Genomic DNA, 18,669 nt, shown 5'->3' on the forward strand with positions numbered 1-18,669 from the left:
AAGGACAGGGTGATTGCTTATGCTTTGTGTCAGTTGAGGAAACACGAAGAGAATTACCCTACGCACGACCTGGAGTTAGCAGCTATCATTTTCGCATTAAAGCTCTGGAGAAATTACCTCAATGGTGAGGAGTTCGAGCTCTTTTGCGACGACAAGAGCCTTAAGTATATTTTCACGCAGCGTGATTTGAATATGAGGCAGTGCCGATGGATGGAAACATTGAAGGACTTTAAGTTCGATGTTTCTTACCATCCGGGCAAGGCGAACCTTGTGGCAGATGCGTTGAGTCGCAAGAAGGCTATTGAGTTTGCGGCTCCGCTAATGATAGCAGAGTGGGATATGTTGGAATTCGTGCGAGATTTTGAGCAGAAGCTTACGGTGGTTGAGCCGTATAAAGTTATCGTACACATTCATGTACAACCCCTTATCGACGAGAAGATCGTTGCAGCTCAGGTAGATGATGAGCTTTTGGTGAAGATGAGGAAGCGGGTTGGTACAGATGAGAACTCCGACTGGAGTGTTAGTTCTGATGGTGGCCTACGATTTCATGGCCGGTTATGTGTTCCTGACATCCCTGACTTGAGACGGGAGGTTCTCGAGTTAGCCCATAGTTATAAACTTGCGATGCATCCAAGTAGCACGAAGATGTATCAGGATATGAGGAGATCATATTGGTGGGACAATATGAAGGTCCAGATTGCTGAGTTTGTTTCTTGTTGTCTCATGTGCCAGCAGGTCAAGGCAGAGCATCGCTGACCTCCTGGGTTGCTGCAGCCCATGCCCATAGCAGAATGGAAGTGGGACTTCATTTCTATAGATTTTATTTCTGGGTTGCCGAGAACGAAGAAGGGATATGACTCTATTTGGGGTGATAGTCGACCGATTAACAAAGTCAGCTCATTTCTTACCTATCAGAGTTACAGACTCTGCAGATGAGTTGGCTAGGTTGTATATCAAGGAGATAGTACGTCTGCATGGAGTTTCCCTGGAGATTGTGTCTGATAGAGACACATGTTTCACATCTATCTTCTGGACTCGTATTCAGGAAGCGATGGGTGTGAAACTGAAGTTCAGCACCGCATTTCATTTGCAAACGGATTGGCAGACGGAACGCGTGAATCAGGTCCTGGAAGACATGTTGCGAGCTTGTGTTTTGGATTTCAAGGACAGTTGGGATGATTGTCTTCAGTATGTAGAGTTCGCGTATAATAACAGTTTCCAGGCGAGTATCGGCATGGCTCCCTATGAGGTGTTGTATGGTCGCCCGTGCAGAGCACCGCATTGTTGGGCAAAAGTTGGCGAGCATAGTTTGCTTGGCCCGAAATTGGTGCAGGTGACTTCAGAGAAAGTTGACATCATTCGACGTCGACTCCTGACAGCCCATACTAGGCAGAAGAGTTATGCTGATACGAGGCGTCAACCGCTTGAGTTTGAGGTTGGAGACCATGTATTTTTTAAGGTCTCTCTAATGAAGGGAGTTCTGCAGTTCGGTAAGAAGGGGAAGCTGACGCCGAGCTTTATTGGTCCATTTCAAGTTCTGGATCGAGTGGGAGCGGTAGCATACCACCTTGCTTTGCCCACACCTCTTGCGGGCGTGCATAACATATTTCATGTTTCTATGCTGAAGAAGTACGTTCCTGATCCTTCGCATATTATCAGTTGGGAGCAAGTGCAGTTGAGTGAGGATGCCACTTATGTACTGCGACCGACGCGTATTCTCGACAGGAAGGAGCAGGTATTGCGTAGCAAAGTTATCCCTCTTGTGAAGGTGCTATGGACGCATCATAGTGAAGAAGAGGCTACTTGGGAATCTGAAGCTGAGGTCAGGAAGAGCTACCCTCAGACCCTTGAGGAATATGAGAAGGTATGAATTTCGAGGACGAAATTTTCTTTAAAGGGGGTAGATTGTAATGACCCTGAAATTTTTGTGCTAATCTTTCCTTAGTAGCTTTTTGGGGTAATTAGCGCTATACTTGATTGCTTGTGAAATTTGCATCAATCACTTTAAATTGTATCTGCATGACTCAAGACCTGTAGATTAGTTAGCGCTATGTTACTCTGAAATCTGGGATCCATCGCTAAATCCAGTTGTTCTTAGAAATTTTTGAAAGTTCTGGATCGGACCTGGACCGCGCGTCGAAAGTCCAATAGCGATGATCTTAGGCTGTTGCGGTCACCATGTTGGACTTGACCATCACTTAGAAAATCAAGTCCAGATGATGTTCTGGGTCGATTTGATTGAGTCTGGAGTGAAGAGTGTGAGAACGGTTGGAAATTTAATAAGATTTTATGAAATCTGAGTCGTGTCGCTTGCGCGACGATTTTAAGCAATTTGACCGTTGGATTCTGACCCAATTTCACCCTCTGATCAGGGAAGGTGGCCCAGGCATGTCCTTGTGCTTGTGGACCTGATTCGAGATTCTGTGACCGTTGAATTGAGTGTGGTCCACCACGGCTGATCTGAAGATCCGGTCGGTACGAAAACTCAGCTTGACCTAGATCCATGATCAGTGAGCTTAAGTCCGACCTTTCGTGGTAATAGGCCAATCGGAAGTGCTTCGTTGGATCGTGAGAGGCTGCTTTTGGTTATACCCTAAGTATACCTTGGCCCTGGGGTTATTTTCATCAATGTTAGGCCTATTTATAGTCCTTAAAACCCTAGCTCTCTTTTCCATACGAATTTCCTAACCCTACCTAAGAAAGAGAAAGGAAAAGAGAGAGAAAGTGAGAGAGAAGTTGGTGAATCATCTTAGATTCTTTCCTGTTCTTCTTCTTCCTTGAACCTTCACTTTTGAATCGTTATTCTGCCGATTCTGAGTTCATCTTTAGGTAAGTAAACCTAACCCTAATCTGTGTTAGAGCTTAACATAGTCTTGGTGTTGTTGTATCTCATTTCTATTCTTGCTTTAGGGTATTCTATCACCGTTGACGAAGACAGCTCGTCTAAAATCAGTTCGGTGTTCTTTTCTGGCTTAAGGTGTGGACTTTAAGTGTATAAGTTATGGTTTTTAAGGCTTTCAATGCCAATAATGGTTTATTCTTACTATGGATGAGATTTCACATGCTAAATGTTCTGTTTATGTTGCGTTCCTGATATGCATGTGTTATATTGAGATTTGTGTATTCTATGTGTATGTATAAAGTACCGTATGCGTATAAAATATGAACCTGTGTTTGCCATGATTATTTGTCATGTATGTATGCTAAATGTATGTGTGACAACTCCTTGGTAAAAGGAATTGTCCAAATGCGTGTATTTTAACATACGTCATGTATGCTGTATTATGTATTCTAAGTGTTTGTAGAAATGTTTGAATGATCTAAAGTGTAATATATCAACCTAGTATGGGCGTTGAGAAGCGATTCTCAACTCTCCCACTAGTGTGTATGATTTACTTCATGTAAGTTACATTCCTTGTTGTTTAAATTCAAGTATTACTTATGCTTAAATTCATGTTAAGTTGATATTCTTCAAATGCTTGAGTACCACATGATTTGAGTTGTTGCTCCATTACTGTTCTACATTTAATACGAATATCTGTTGTAGTGTAATGTGTGTGGGACTATGCATTATTCTAGGAAATCGGTAATCGGCCTTAAGTTCGTGGCTGAGGTTGCTTTCGCCACGTAGGACGTATTAGACGAACCCGAGTCGTATTAGAGTTGTCGGCAATGGTTTGGCCACGCGGAGTGTTTGCGCACTCTATGTCGTTCAACCCAACGTGTGCTCGTGCTAGTCGAGTTCGTCAAGTAACCCGATTGTCCGATGTATGTTCACCATGTATGGACGCTACTGCTTGAATCTAGGGTACCAAACTTACCGATGAAATCCTATTAACCATGGTACCTTGATCCGCTAAGACTCATGAGCCGGACATGGTGGTATGGGACACCGTAGTCGAGATGTCGGCCTACGCTGGGGTGACGAGCGTTCCCGTAGTGACCAATGAGCAACTAAACTCGTGAGCCGATTATGGTAGTATGGGTCACTATATTCGCTATGTCAGCCTACATTGATTTGTGATGAGCCCTTTGTAGTGACCTCGAGCATACCTGGATACCGCATTGAGGTGACGAGCCTTAGTGTAGTAATGAAGGTATGATAGGCATGCATTGATTAGTGACGAGCCCTTTGCAACGACCTCAAACCATATGATCGTATGAGATGTCTAGGATTGACGACCCTAAAATGGATCACTGTTTGGATGGTGATATGAGGAAGGTATCTTAGCTTCCCAATCCTGCTGTATGAAAAGGACTAATAACACTTGGTAATCATATTCATGCACCGCATTTGCATGTGCTTTGTAGACGTGGCGCACTTTGAGGCGATGTCATGCGTAACGTAAGATGAAGACGCTGAGGGTATACGCGTGAGGGCATGCATCATTCTGTATACATCCTTGCATTAACAAGAGTACTTAAGACATGTTTAATTGTTTTGCTTTATCATTACTGCTTGATTAAACTGATAACATGTTAACCTTTGCTTTATTGTTCCACTGAGTTGATCACTCACTCCCACGTTCTAGGGCGGTGTTAAACACTCACCAGACTCTATCTTAGCTGTTGATGTTGCAGATGTTGAGGCGACCTCTGGGGCAGAGCGGGAGATGGATGATGATGAGGCTGCTTTCTCTTTTATGAAGTTTTCAGACGGGTTCTAGTGAGCCTTGTTCTGATGCGCGGGATGCTGGGATTTCTTTTAGGAATTAAATGATGTAATTTTGATACTTGTAATTTTGATAGCAACACTTACATTACGACCTAGTATGTTTATGTACTTCAAGGATTTGCACATCTACACATGATTCTATAAGTCTTCCGCTTGCTTTCTTCACTTATTCTTGAATTATATCTGTGCTTTGGCTTAATCTATTCCATGTTTTATGCACTAATACAGACAACATACATCCATCATTAAATATGTTGCATAAGTGATGTTTTGGAACTCGGGAGCTGAGTTATGTTCGACCCCCGAATTTCAGGGCGTTACATATGCGGCCCGTGTTTGTGGCCCATTGTGATGTGCATTCGACCTGTGTTTGAGGCCCATTGTGATCTTTATACGGCCCATATTTGAGGCCCGTTGTAATGTGTATTCAGCCCCTGTTTAAGGCCCAATGTGATATATATGAGGCCTATGTGATGACGCCCGTTGTGATGCATTTGAGGGCCAGGCGATAGAGCCTATTGTGATGTATGTTAGGCCCATATGAAAGTCCCATCATGATGTGTATTAAGTTCTTGAGTGAGGCCCATGCTGTTGTATAGTTGGCCCTTGTGTGAGGTCATAGGTCCACTATATGTTAGGATCTATGTGGGTCGTTCCTTGGGGGTAATGTTGGTTAAATTTCTACATTATCGAGGTCGATTGTCGATGCCGGTTATTGATACCAATTATGAGTATGTGACAGCATAGCATCATGATACATACCCATACGCATCATCTGCATGTTTCTTATGAGATGTGGTTGACCATTGCATATCTCACTGGCCAGGTTGTTATGAGACTCCCTGATAGGTAGAGGTTATCTCACATAAGCAGACGTTATACGCAGGATTGATGCATGACTGGATTGTATGACTCATGCATCTTACATTGTGTGCTGTGATTACTGTATGCCCTAGTGACATCATAGTCGTAGCCTCCATAGGCATATCGTGGATGGCCAGATGGGACACTGAAAATATGTTACTAGCATCAGGCCGCCATAGATGGTCCTAGGTGAAAATTCCTAAACCCTCTTAGTACCAGAGGACGCCCCAACGTTGAGAGTGAGAGGATATATGAGCGCTCGAATGCCGAATACTAGGAGGCCGCATCTCTCACTGTGTTGTGGTCAAATGGGAGGGGGTGTGGCCTTACCTTCCTGAGGGAGTAGGCATAGCTAGGCTAAGTCTGACCAGCTCCTAAATGAGTCCGCTATCGACTAGCCGGGTAGGTATTGGTATACTGCTGGTAGGTGGGTAGTGAGGTCTTTTCACTCGCTAGGCTGTGCGGCCTGCAAAGGCGGTAGCCAGCTTGGAGTGTACTAGACATTAGTGATGATCCCAGAGATGTACATTACTAATATGTAGACTTATTGAGTAGGAGTTGCATACTCATTCATTCATTCATTCACTATCGACATGGGCTAGTGGTGCACAACTATTTATTATGTATACCTTCACAATGGCCAGGATTTCGGTTAGGGCGCACGACTAACCTGAGATTAGGAGTTACCACATTGAGTCTGACTATCTAAATTTAGGTATGGGACTAGTTTGGATAGAAGTCCCTTGTAGTGGACCCCGTAGCCTACGATACTACATACTATTATCCCGACTTCACAGTCTAACTTGGTCATTTCACTCACATCGCATACATCTGCAAGCATATCACATTTTGGGTTGCTATGTTTCTGCACTTATATGTCCTAGACAGACTTAGCAGGATTTACATATTGCATTGTATCCTTGGCATCTAATATTTGACTCTTTATGACTCCTCATTTGCATAGTTGATCTGTATTGCGTACTTTGATATTGTATGATTTATAGACTTGTAGTATTTCCGCTTACTCTGATATCGTATGATTCATGATCTTGCTAGTACTTCCGATATTGTATGATTAAGGCATTATATTGAATACTTGGCACTTTTCTTGTGCACACACTTACACCACCCTTTAAGCTTCTATAATCTTATGCACAATAGATGCATGCAAGTGGCATTAGGTTGCAGCAGTGTCAAGCTTGGAGCGTGCAACTGACTTATGGAGATTTGATTTTTGATATATGTATTTCTCTTTTAGCATTGTATTCAAATGTTTATATTAGTGAATATGTGATGATGATGTTGCCTTTGTGATTTGGGTGAACTTGTAGTTATGCTTCTTATGAGACAAATGTACGTTGGAAAATCCTCCTTGTAGGATCCCAGGATCGAAATCTGGTGTATGTGCACTGGGAGCCGAGAATGGGGTACTATAGAGGTTGTCAGCACCGGATTCGGCAACTGGAAATTTTTTGAGCCTGGTTACTGAGTTTGGGGCATGACAATATATGTATCTTGTTCAGGAACAACGACAAGAGTAGTTTGAGCAGAGCAGGTTGAAGGAACTACGGATCCTGGTATATTTGTAGTTACAGCAACGTTAAAGAAGAGTTCTTGAGGCCCTCTCATACTATAATCAATAGTTGTTGGGGTTGACACATCAACAGGGTCCGAAAAGAATTCCAAACTCTAAGCCATTGGTTGAATAAAGGAAGGACGCACCGTGAGAGATTTATCTATACGAGGCGGAGAATCAGGTGGTGCAGTTGTGGCTAGTAAAATTTCCTCTGTGCTGTGACGAAGAGGAGCATCTTTTGTTTCTATTGGAAGTCTTGATGATTGAGCTTCTGTCCCTATTAACATCAGTACCCCTTAAGCAGTCGCGTCGGTGGTCTCCACAATATGCGAGGAATATGCAACGTCAAAGGAGAAAAAGATGTTCACTCCAGGGGAACATTCGTATTCTCCATAGTCAAGTTGCTCCTCTTCTAGAGAATCCATTGTGGTTGGGAGAGGAACATTTGGATCGGTTGAAATATCATGAAGCGGAGATTTAGCCCTGACATCGCCTCCTTCCCCAACATCTACTTTAGCATCAGTATTAGAAGGAGTGGTAATGATTGCAAGTTCTTTATAAGAAAAGCATCTCCCTCTTCAGTTAAACTTGTAGAAGAAGATAAATCGTCACTGTCAGTGTTAGCCGAATATTCTGAAGAACTGTCTTCCATCGATATCATCTATTTTTCTTTATAAGCAATCTTTACAGGAAGAAGGTGTATACTTCGAACCAGAGAAGGAGCTGGTTGGACCACAGCAGCAAGAGACAATGATTTAGCATGAGATCGGGTCATAGGAGACGTAGCAGCCGGATTTGCAGTAGGAGAAGTTGAGGTTGTAGTATGACGAGCTACTGAAGAGATTGCATCTGTTGTGGGCCTCTGGTAGTACGAACAATATTAGAAGGAGCAACAATGATCACAGGTTCTGTGATAGTAGGAGCGGCAGAAGTATCATGAATAGGTTGATCTCCCCTTTCGGGAGTTGGAGAAGGCAGAGTGCCACCCACAATCTCAAACTCATCACGAGGAGCAGGGGGCTGTATTCCTCGCTTTATCAAATCTAAAGGAGAGACAAATGCAAACCATCCTTCTAGGGTGTTTAATGGTTTTGTCTCTCTGATAGGCTCTTCTAGGGAAATCTTGCGGCTGAGTTGTCTGGAAATGGCAGCTTGATCTTTCTCATGAAAATAACCTATTCCCTGTTCCGGCTTATAGTTCCTCGAACATGGAGGAGGAATCCAAATGGGACAGTCCACTGGAAAACAGTTGCATACCAAATAGTAATGGTGTGCCCACCATCGCATCCAAGCATATAAGGCTGTCACTCGATGGTTATATCCCGGGAGAACGAATCCAGAACTGAAGTTCCTTGCCAAAAGTTGCTTCCATATCAATGCCCAGTTATAGGGATAAACTCTATAACTTCGCATAACCCGGGTGACATCTTGTCCTATTTTTAGCACAGTCTGGTTGTATCTAAATTGCCTAGCAAATTGGTTGGCGTAGTACGGCTCTCTCCAAAATTCTACCCCTTCTCGTAAATGAAGACTGTAAGAACGGATGCATAAGAAGAAGGTTGTAAGTGCTATGGTTTTATGCTCCTTTGGTTGTCAAATTTTGTGGTGCCAAAACATTAATCTATGTCTTGTGTAGCTCATTGGTATATATGATCAAGACATTGTATCACCTCTCTAAACACATTACTTCAAGTTAAGAACGAAGATTTACTTCAAACATTTCAAGAAATGCAAGTACAAGCTATAACGAAAGAAGTGATCTTGTTTAAAGACTCAAGTTAGTCTACAACTCGAAATGAAGTGTAATTCAAGCTCTAGAAGATCTCAAGTTCAATGTTACATCAAGTATAGAGATCCCAAGTTTTACAATCTTCAAAGGTTAACTATCATATGAAGTCTCAATGTTCATATCTCACTTTGTAGGTATGATTGACCTTAGATTGACCTTAGGGTATGTCATTTTGTATATATAATTCATATTGAAACTTTTTATATGAATTTGGTCTATTCTAAGACTAGTCCTGGACCCTGTTCGACTAGTCCTAGAACTGGCTCGACTAGTCCAAGAAATTTCAGGACCAATCCTAAGTTGTTGCAATTTTTCAAAATTTTTTGGTTGAGCTACGACTAGTCCTGGAGTCTTCTCGACCGGTCGTGTGAACAGTGCTCAACTTGTTCACGACCTGTCGTGCACCTACGACTTAAACTCCAGCAACTAAACTTGGTGCCTCACGACCAATCATAGAGGGCTCACGATTGGTCTGGATGACCTTCGACTAGTCGTAGAACAGTTTTATCTGATCACGCTTAAAATTTCAAAAATCCGTTTCTTCTACGACTAGTCGTACTGTCCTCAGGACCAGTCGTGGATGAGTTTCTACAACTATAAATAGACGACGAATTTCAGAGTTTGATAATCGAATTCAAGTAAAATCAAGGCATCACTCTGAGATAAGTTTGTGTTCATTTTAAGCTAATTTGTACATATTTAATATTCTCTTTTGTTAGCTTTATTGATTTGATTTTGTTTCTATATTCCAATCTGAATTGAAAAGAGGAATTGTGATATTCCTTCTTCTTAGAATCAAAATCAAATATAGCTAGCCCAACTGGTTTAATTTAAAATCAATTTAGAACCTAGAACCATTTCTTAAGTGAGTATTGGACATTAAACTTCTATTCGAACTTCTACTCTGACTTGGTTCTTCCGGGCTACAACAAAAGGAGAAATCTAGGTATTTTACTTTATTATAAATTTCATTCTTTTGGTTTTATTTGAGATTAAGCTAGAAAAATCTCAATCTGTTGGTTATCTGAGGAGAGCCAGAAAATTCAGAAGTGGGGTTTTTTGAATTGTGTAAGCCCATTTGAAAGACACAATTGTGAAGGTTTTAGGTGAACCTGAGAAACCTATTTTCATGGTGAACGCTACTATCCACTGAGTGAGGATATTAGGAGTGGAGTAGCAAGCTGTGTGGCTGTTGTTTAACAGTTGGTGAACACACAGGCAAACCACTATAACTCTTTGTGTTACGTGGATGTGTGATTTATTTTCTATTTTTTGTCATTCAAAGTTTGTGGGATGTATGTGTGGATATGAATGTTGTAATATTTACATTTCAAGCATTGTGGGGAATGTTGTAATAGTTTAATATTTCTATTCCTTGATATTTATTTTTTCCTCTTTAGTTTGAATTTTTAATACAAAGAACTTTCTAGAAATAAGGTTGTCTTGCCATAAACCCTTGGTTTTTATGGTGTAAGGTTGTCCTTAGAACAACATTTGTATCAATCTCTCAATACTTAATTGTTGAGGCTGCTTTTCATTTCTACATTATGAATTGATTTCCTTGATTTGGCTATCATCTTCTTTTATTCCGCTGTTAAAGCTTAAATTTGGCATAGTCCTATTCACCCCCCCTTCCCAGGACATATAGCTTCGCCTTTTCAAGTGGTATCTGAGCCTAATAGCTCGCTTTAATTCTTATTATTTGGATTTATTTCCTGAGCTAATCAATCTAAGCTATTTATAAGATGTCAAATTTTAATAGCCTTTCAGTCACTAGGCCTCCACCATTTGATGGCACCAATTATGCCAATTGGAAAGCCAGGATGAGGATTTTCCTTAAATCCATGGATGAAAGCGTGTGGCAAGCCACAGTGACTGAATGGACCCCTCCTACCACTGAAGTAACTGGTATCAATGTATCAAAATCAATGAAAGTCTCACCTTATTTTACTTGGACCACACTTCAGAAAAGTGAGAGTAGTGTCAATGTAAAAGCACTAAATGCAATCACTTGCGCACTATCACCAGATGAATTCAAAAGAATTATATCCTATGATACTATAAAGCAAGCTTGGGATATATTAGAAATGACACACGAGGGTACATTAATTGTCAAGAAATCTAAAGTCCAAATCCTCACAACCAAATTTGAGAAAATATATATGGAAGAAAATGAAATGTTTATGGACTTTATACTAGATTAAATGACATTGTGAACTCTATGTGGGGTCTTGGTGACCAAATCCCTAAAAGTAAAGTTTGTGTAAAGATACTGCGCTCACTCCCTGAACGGTTCAATTCTAAGGTAATTGCAATCCAGGAACTTCGTGATACGAATACTATGAGGGTAAAAGAATTAGTTGGGTCTTTACAAACCTACGAGTTAAATTTTCAAGCTCCTAAAGGTAAATCTATTGCCCTTATGTCTTCTAAAAATTTTCTCAAGAAAACAATAGCAATTCTGATTTAGAAAACTCAGAAGATGATATGGCCCTTCTAGCGAAAAAGTTTTACAAAATTTTCAAAAGTAAAAAGAAGGTTGACTTTCAAAAATCAAATGATAAGAAGAGATCTAAATCTAAATCTAGATCTTGAAAATCTTTGAAAGATAGTCAATGTTACAACTGCCAAGAATATGGGCATTCAGCAAACAAGTGTCCTAAGAAGGACAAACCCAAAAAGAAGAGTTTGTGGCTACTTGGGATGAATCTTCTGGCTCTGAAGCCTCTTTTGAATTAGAAGACTCTGAAACCAAGTCGGGCAGCCCAATATGACTTTAGCCAAGTTCACTTTTTCAGTTCACGAAGATTTAACTAGTGAAAAAATTCTGAATAGTGATCATGAAAATGAAGAAGATCATCAAGATGCTTATAGTGCCATATACAAGGAAAGTTGTAAAATTGCCGTAAAACTAAAACTTCAAAAAGAAAAGTAATTAAAACTTAAAGAAAACTTTGATTCTCCTGTCTTAGAAAAATCCCATGTTTCAGATTGTTTTGAAAAATGTAAATGCAATTTAGAATTCAAAACTTCCCAGTTTGAAAATCTTAAATCTAAAAATGATAAACTTAAACTTGAAGTCTCTTCTCTTTTAAGTGTAAAGGATACATGGAGATATGCCCAAGGTGATCCAAAGTTAGAAAAACTTTTACACGGATCAAGAAAATGTGGCGATCGATCCGGTTTGGGCTGCGATAAAAATATTCCTCCTAAACAAAAGAATACTCCTCCCAAGTTTGTGAAAGGAGGGACTTCAAAATCGAAAGGGACAAGTACTAATCAAAATTTTTCTAAAAATACTAAAACTTTTCAAAAACCCAAGGGTAACTATATCAACTATAAAAATCAGAACTGAAACCCTTTAGCTAAAAAAATAGTTGATCTACTTAAGGAGCTTTTAAAATCTAACCCAGTAGGTCACTCTTACAACAACTACAAATAAAAGAAGACCAACTATAGTCCTAAACCCAAAACAGTTATGAAATGGGTTCCTAAGGTTACCTGCTTGGTTACCCACACTGCTTTCAAAGCTACAAGCCATTCAAAGTGGTACCTAGACAGTGGATGCTCAAGGCATATGACTGGTGATAAAGGTCTATTCACCGATCTCAATGACATGGTTGATGGGTCAGTCACATCGGTGATGGCAACAATTGAAAGATTATTGGCCAAGGTACGGTTCAACTCTATAACCTCCCTTTGTTTAAAAATGTCTTATACGTTGAAGGGTTAAAACACAATCTGTTAAGCATATCTCAAATATGCGATAACAATCATAGTATAAAATTTTCTAACTAAGGTTGTGAAATTCTAAATAATAAGGGTTCAGTAATATTAACTGGTCGCAGAACTTCTAAAAACTGCTATATTGTTAGTGAATCCAGCTCATCTAGTCAATCGTGTTACATGCTCCATACCGATGAGACTGATTTGTGGCATAAATGTCTTGGACATGTATACTACTGTAATTTGTATAGACTGAGCAAAAGAGAACTAATAAGAGGTCTACCTAAATTTCAAAAAATAGACAAAATATGTGGCGAATGCCAGATTAGGAAGCAATCAAGGAGCTCTCACAAGAAGGTGAACTCCAATGCCACATCAAGACCACTCAAGCTTCTCCATATGGATCTTATAGGACCTACCAGGATGGAGACTCGAGGTGGCAAAAAATACATTTTGGTAATTGTGGATGATTTTACCAGATTCACTTGGGTAGCTTTCTTAAGGGATAAATCAGAAACTCTTGATGAAGTAAAAAGAGTTCTCAAGTCTGTAAGATTCGTAGTGAACATAGATCTGAATTTGAGAATAGCAGTTTTGAGAAATTCTGTAGCGATCAGGGAATATCGCATGAATTTTCTGCACCCAAAACACTACAATAAAATGGAATTGTAGAAAGGAAAAATATAGTGCTTCAAGTAATGGCTAATGTAATGTTGAATAGTATGAAGCTATCTAAAAATCTTTGGGCTGAAGCCATAAATACTGCCTGTTATATAATTAACCAGGTTTATACAAGTAAATCTAATAATAAAATGGCTTATGAAATGTGGTTCGATAATAAACCTACTGTTAAATACTTTTGAGTTTTTGGCAGCAAGTGCTATATTCTACATGAACGTGAAAATCTGGGAAAGTTTGACACTAAAAGTGATGAAGGGATCTTTTTAAGATATTCTTTAAACAGTTGCACATATCGAGTACTAAACAAAAGGACTGGTGTTATTCAAGAATCTATTTATGTGGTCATAGACGATCACTTGAATACACCTGCCCCAAGTTCAGATAATGATGAAGTTCTTTTAATTGATAAACCAAATACTTCATCAAGTTAAAATAATTTAGAACTGAGGACTGTTAAAGATCATCCAACCACTCAGATTCTTGAAAACCCTCTCACTGGTGTTCGCACTCGCAAATAACTTGAAGACATATGTAATTACGTATGTTTTACATCCCAGATTGAACCGGCAAACATAAAAGAAGCTCTTACTGATGAAAATTGGATTGTTGCGATGTAAGAAGAGCTTAACCAACTTGTGAGAAATGATGTTTGGTATCTTGTTCCTAGACCTAAAGATAAACATATTATCGGAACTAAGTGGATTTTTAAAAATAAGTCTGATGAATTTGGTAATATAATTCGAAACAAAGCTAGACTCGTTGTACAAGGGTACACACAAATTGAGGGTATTGATTATGATGAAACCTCTGCCCTAGTATCTTGAGTCAATTAGACAATTTATATCCATTGCTTGCTTTAGAAAATTCAAAAAATATTTAATGGATGTGAAGAGTGCCTTCTTAAATGGTGATCTGCATGAAGAAGTGTATATTGAACAACTAATGGGTTTTGAAGACCCTAAGAACACTGATTATGTCTATCGCCTTAAAAAGGCTCTCTACGACTTACAACAAGCTCCCGGAGCATGGTACAAGAAATTGGCTAAGTTTTTACTAAGTCATGATTTTCAAATGGGAAGTGTAGATAAGACTCTTTTTGTTAAGAAACTTAATGATCATATCTTAATAGTGCAGATCTACATTGATGATATTATTTATGGATCTACCTGTTTTAACATGACTGTTGAGTTTGCAGCTTTAATGAAATCTAAGTTTGAAATGAGCATGGTTGGAGAATTGAATTATTTCCTAGGGTTACAAATGAAATAACAATCTTATGGCATTTTTATTTCTCAAACCAAATATGCTCTGAACTTAATCAAAATGTTTGGATTTGAGAACGGTAAGAATTTTGATACTCCTATGAGTACAGCTCTAAGACTCTTAAAGGACTCTATAAGTAATAATGTGGATCTTAAATTATATCAAGTATGATTGGCAGTTTACTTTATTTAACTGCTAGTAGACCTGATATTGCTTTAAGTGTTGGTATTTGCACTAGATATCAGTATGATCCTAAAGAGTCATATTTAACAACTGTTAAGAGGATTATGTGATATGTCACAAGTACTACTAAATTGGGTCTCTGGTATCCATATGATACTAGTGTTCAACTGGCTGGGTACTCAGATGCTGATTGGGCTGGTAATATTGATGACAGGAAATCAACCAGTGGTGGTTGTTTCTATATTGGAAATTGTTTGGTTTCTTGGTTTAGTAAGAAGCAAAGTTCTATATTGCTCTCAACTGAATACATCGCAGCAGGAAATGCATGTACTCAGCTTGTTTGGATGAAATGTTGTTAAGAGATTATGGAATTGCACAGGAATCAATGATATTATATTGTGATAATTCCAGTGCTATAAATATTTAAAAAAACCAAATCCAGCATTCACTTACTAAGCACATTGACATTAGGTATCATTACATTCATGAATTAGTGGAAGAAAAGCTGATATCTTTGGAATACATTCCTACTGAGACTCAACTTGCTGACATTTTCACTAAACCGCTCGACAAAAGCAGTTTTAATAAATTAAAATTTGATCTTAATATGTACATTTTAAATTGATTATTCATGCATAGTTGTAATATAATGTACATATATTTGATAAATTATTTGTTTAAATTTCAAATTTGTATGAAAATGCATGTTTATGTTGGTACACGACCAGTCGAGGATGTGCTCGACCAGCCGTGGTACGACCGGTCGAGGATGGCCGAAGACCAGTCGTGTAGCGCACTAGTCTCTTTAATTTGGGTAAAACCATTATCTTCCTCATTTCTTCTTTTCTCCAACAAGCCGTGGCACGACTAGTCGAACCCTACTATTTGATTCGTCAAGGTTAGTACATTTTTTCAGTCTTACTTGAAGATTCATGGTCTATTTTCTTCAATTTCTTCATTGGAGTGCTTGATTTCAAGCTTTGTTGAGTTATTTGGGATTTTCTTCTTAAATTTCTATTTTTAAGAAAACCCATTCCTCATCTTTTGCAACTCCTTAGTACATTGATTTTCTTGTTGTCAATGGATGCTAGAGGGAAAAAAGAAAACTTCTCGTGGTCCATCTTCTTCTAGATCTACTCCAATAGCATGGCGCCACCTTCGGTCCCCCGAAGATGATCCCTTATATGTGCGGAATTTACGTTTGTGCAATGTTATTGTTAAGCGATCTGTTTATCTTGAACACATTGCTCCTTTTAGTATTCTCCCACTTCTTCAAGTTATAGGATGGGCTAACATCTTACATTGGGGTGGGCCTGCATACCAATCTATTGCTCAGTCCATGTTTGCATGTATCTCTAATTTTTTTACTGAGAATTTAACGTTTAAAATTGATGCTAGAGAAGGTCCATTTGAAATTGACCACCATTTGATTTTAGGGCTAATGGACATACCTATTAATGACGAGGGTATTCCTTTTCATACTCTAGCTGAGAAACCCTCAGAATCAGAAAAATGCATGCTCACTAGAGATCTATGTAATATGAATGTGTAATGGACTCATAAAGGGAATGCGCTCCCCTCAAAGTACTTGTTACCCAGATATAGGGTTCTCCACAGAATCTTATTTCAAATCTATATCCGCGTTCTAGTAATAAAATAGAGCTAACATCCTTTATGGTTCGAGTTTTGCACTCTGTCATCTCTGGTACTAAAGTTTATCTTTCTTATTTGATATGTCATTCCATCATTCAGTTTTATCTCCATCCAGGTCATAGTGATATTCCGTTTGCCTATCTTATGACTATTTTAGCTACTCACATGCTAGTTGTTATGCCTGTTGGAGAGGCTCCTATCTATCATCTTATTTTTAACAATTTGAATATTAACAAGATGAAATTGGAATTGGCTCCTGGCCAAGTGGATGTGGGTGGTGGTGGAGCTGAAGTAGGGAATGAAGAAGAAGCTAGTGATCTTCCTCCTGATGATATAAATATGGATGATATTTTTGATGAAATTGAATCTAATTTTGCTAATGATCCTGACTATGAGCCATCTGATTTTGATGCTCATCTTCATGCTCTAAAGGAGAAGGTAGAGAATATGAATGTGGCCCATGATTTACAGTTTAAATATATACTCAAGTGTCTTAGGCGCTTAAACAAGGGCCTTCATCAACTTGATCCTACCATTCCTGTGCCTTCTTCAGGATCTGATTAAGTTCTTTACTCTTTGGTTTGTAATAACTTTAAGTCTACTTGTGTTGGTTTGTGAACTTTATTTATTTTACTGACTTTTGTTTAAACTAGTTAATGGTATGTGGACTTTAATTTGCTTATATCTTGTCTAGTTAATCCTTTATTACTCTTGTTTCTTATCCTTTTCTATTTTTCTTCTTCCTCCTTTGTCATATTGTGCCAAAAAGGGGGAGAAATATTTGGATTGATTGCTTATGGCATGGATATATTTGGATTGATTGCTTATTACATGGATACGGATTGTGGGTAGCATATGATTTTTTTTGGATATATGTGTGCTACTCAGGGGGAGTATGTGAGGAGATGTTTTGCCTATGTTGTGCCTAGTTTATAATGTTATGTGCTAGTTGATGATAACTGATGCATGATTCTTTAATCAGGTTGTAATTGGTTTTCTCTTATAACAAGTGCATACATGATTCTTTAAATGTGTATTGGTGATATTATTGTTGAGTATGTTTTGTCACAAATTTGACAAAGGGGGAGATTGTAAGTGCTATGGTTTTATGCTCCTTTGGTTGTCAAATTTTGTGGTGCCAAAACATTAATTTATATCTTGTGTAGCTCATTGGTATATATGATCAGGACATTGCATCACCTCTCCAAACACGTTGCTTCAGGTCAAGAACGAAGATTTACTTCAAACCATTTCAAGAAATGCAAGTACAAGCTACAACAAAAGAAGTGATCTTGTTCAGAGACTCAAGTTAGTGTACAACTCAAAATGAAGTGTAATTCAAGCTTTAGAAGATCTCAAGTTCAATGCTACATCAAGTATAGAGATCCCAAGTTTTACAATCTTCAAAGGTCAACTATCCTATGAAGTCTCAATGTTCATATCTCACTTTCTAAGTATGATTGACCTTAGATTGACCTTAGAGTACGTTATTTTGTATACATAATTCATATTAAAAGTTTTTATATGAATTTGGTCTATTCTAAGACTAGTCCTGGACCCTGTTTGACTAGTCCTCGAACTGGCTCGACTAGTCCAAGAAATTCCAAGACCAGTCCTAAGTTGTTGCTATCACACCCTAAACCCGAAGGTCGGATTCACAGGAATCCCGATCGCCGATCCAGTGTTGACAGCCTCCCTAGTACCTCATTCTCGGCTCCTAGCGTCCATGTGCCAGATTCCGATCTTGGGATCCTACGAGGAGGATTTTTTTATGCATTTATCTTGTAATAAGCATAACCACAAGTATACCCAAATCATAAAGGCAACATATCATCACATATCCACTAATATAATCATTTGAATACAATGCTGAAAGGAAAATACATATATCGAAAATCAAGCTCCAGAAGACTGCTGCACGTTCCAAGCTCAACAATGCTGCGACCTAACATCTCTTGCACGCATCTATCATGCATAAGCTTTTAGAAATCTTAGAGGGTGGTGTAAGTGTGTGCCAAAGATAAGTGCCAAGTATTCAATATAATGCCATCGTCATACAGTACCGAAAATACTAGTAATCCATAAATCGTATAATATCGGAATAAACAGATATACGGACAAGATCATGAATTATCAGAGTAAGCAGAAATACTGACAAGAGTAGGAATTATCAGAGTAAACAAAAATACTGACAAGATCATAAGTCATATGATAACAGAGTAAGTGAAAATACGGACAAGTCCATGAGTCAATCAATAT

This window comes from Magnolia sinica, chromosome 1, assembly GCF_029962835.1.
Source record: "Magnolia sinica isolate HGM2019 chromosome 1, MsV1, whole genome shotgun sequence".
Lineage (NCBI taxonomy): Eukaryota > Viridiplantae > Streptophyta > Magnoliopsida > Magnoliales > Magnoliaceae > Magnolia > Magnolia sinica.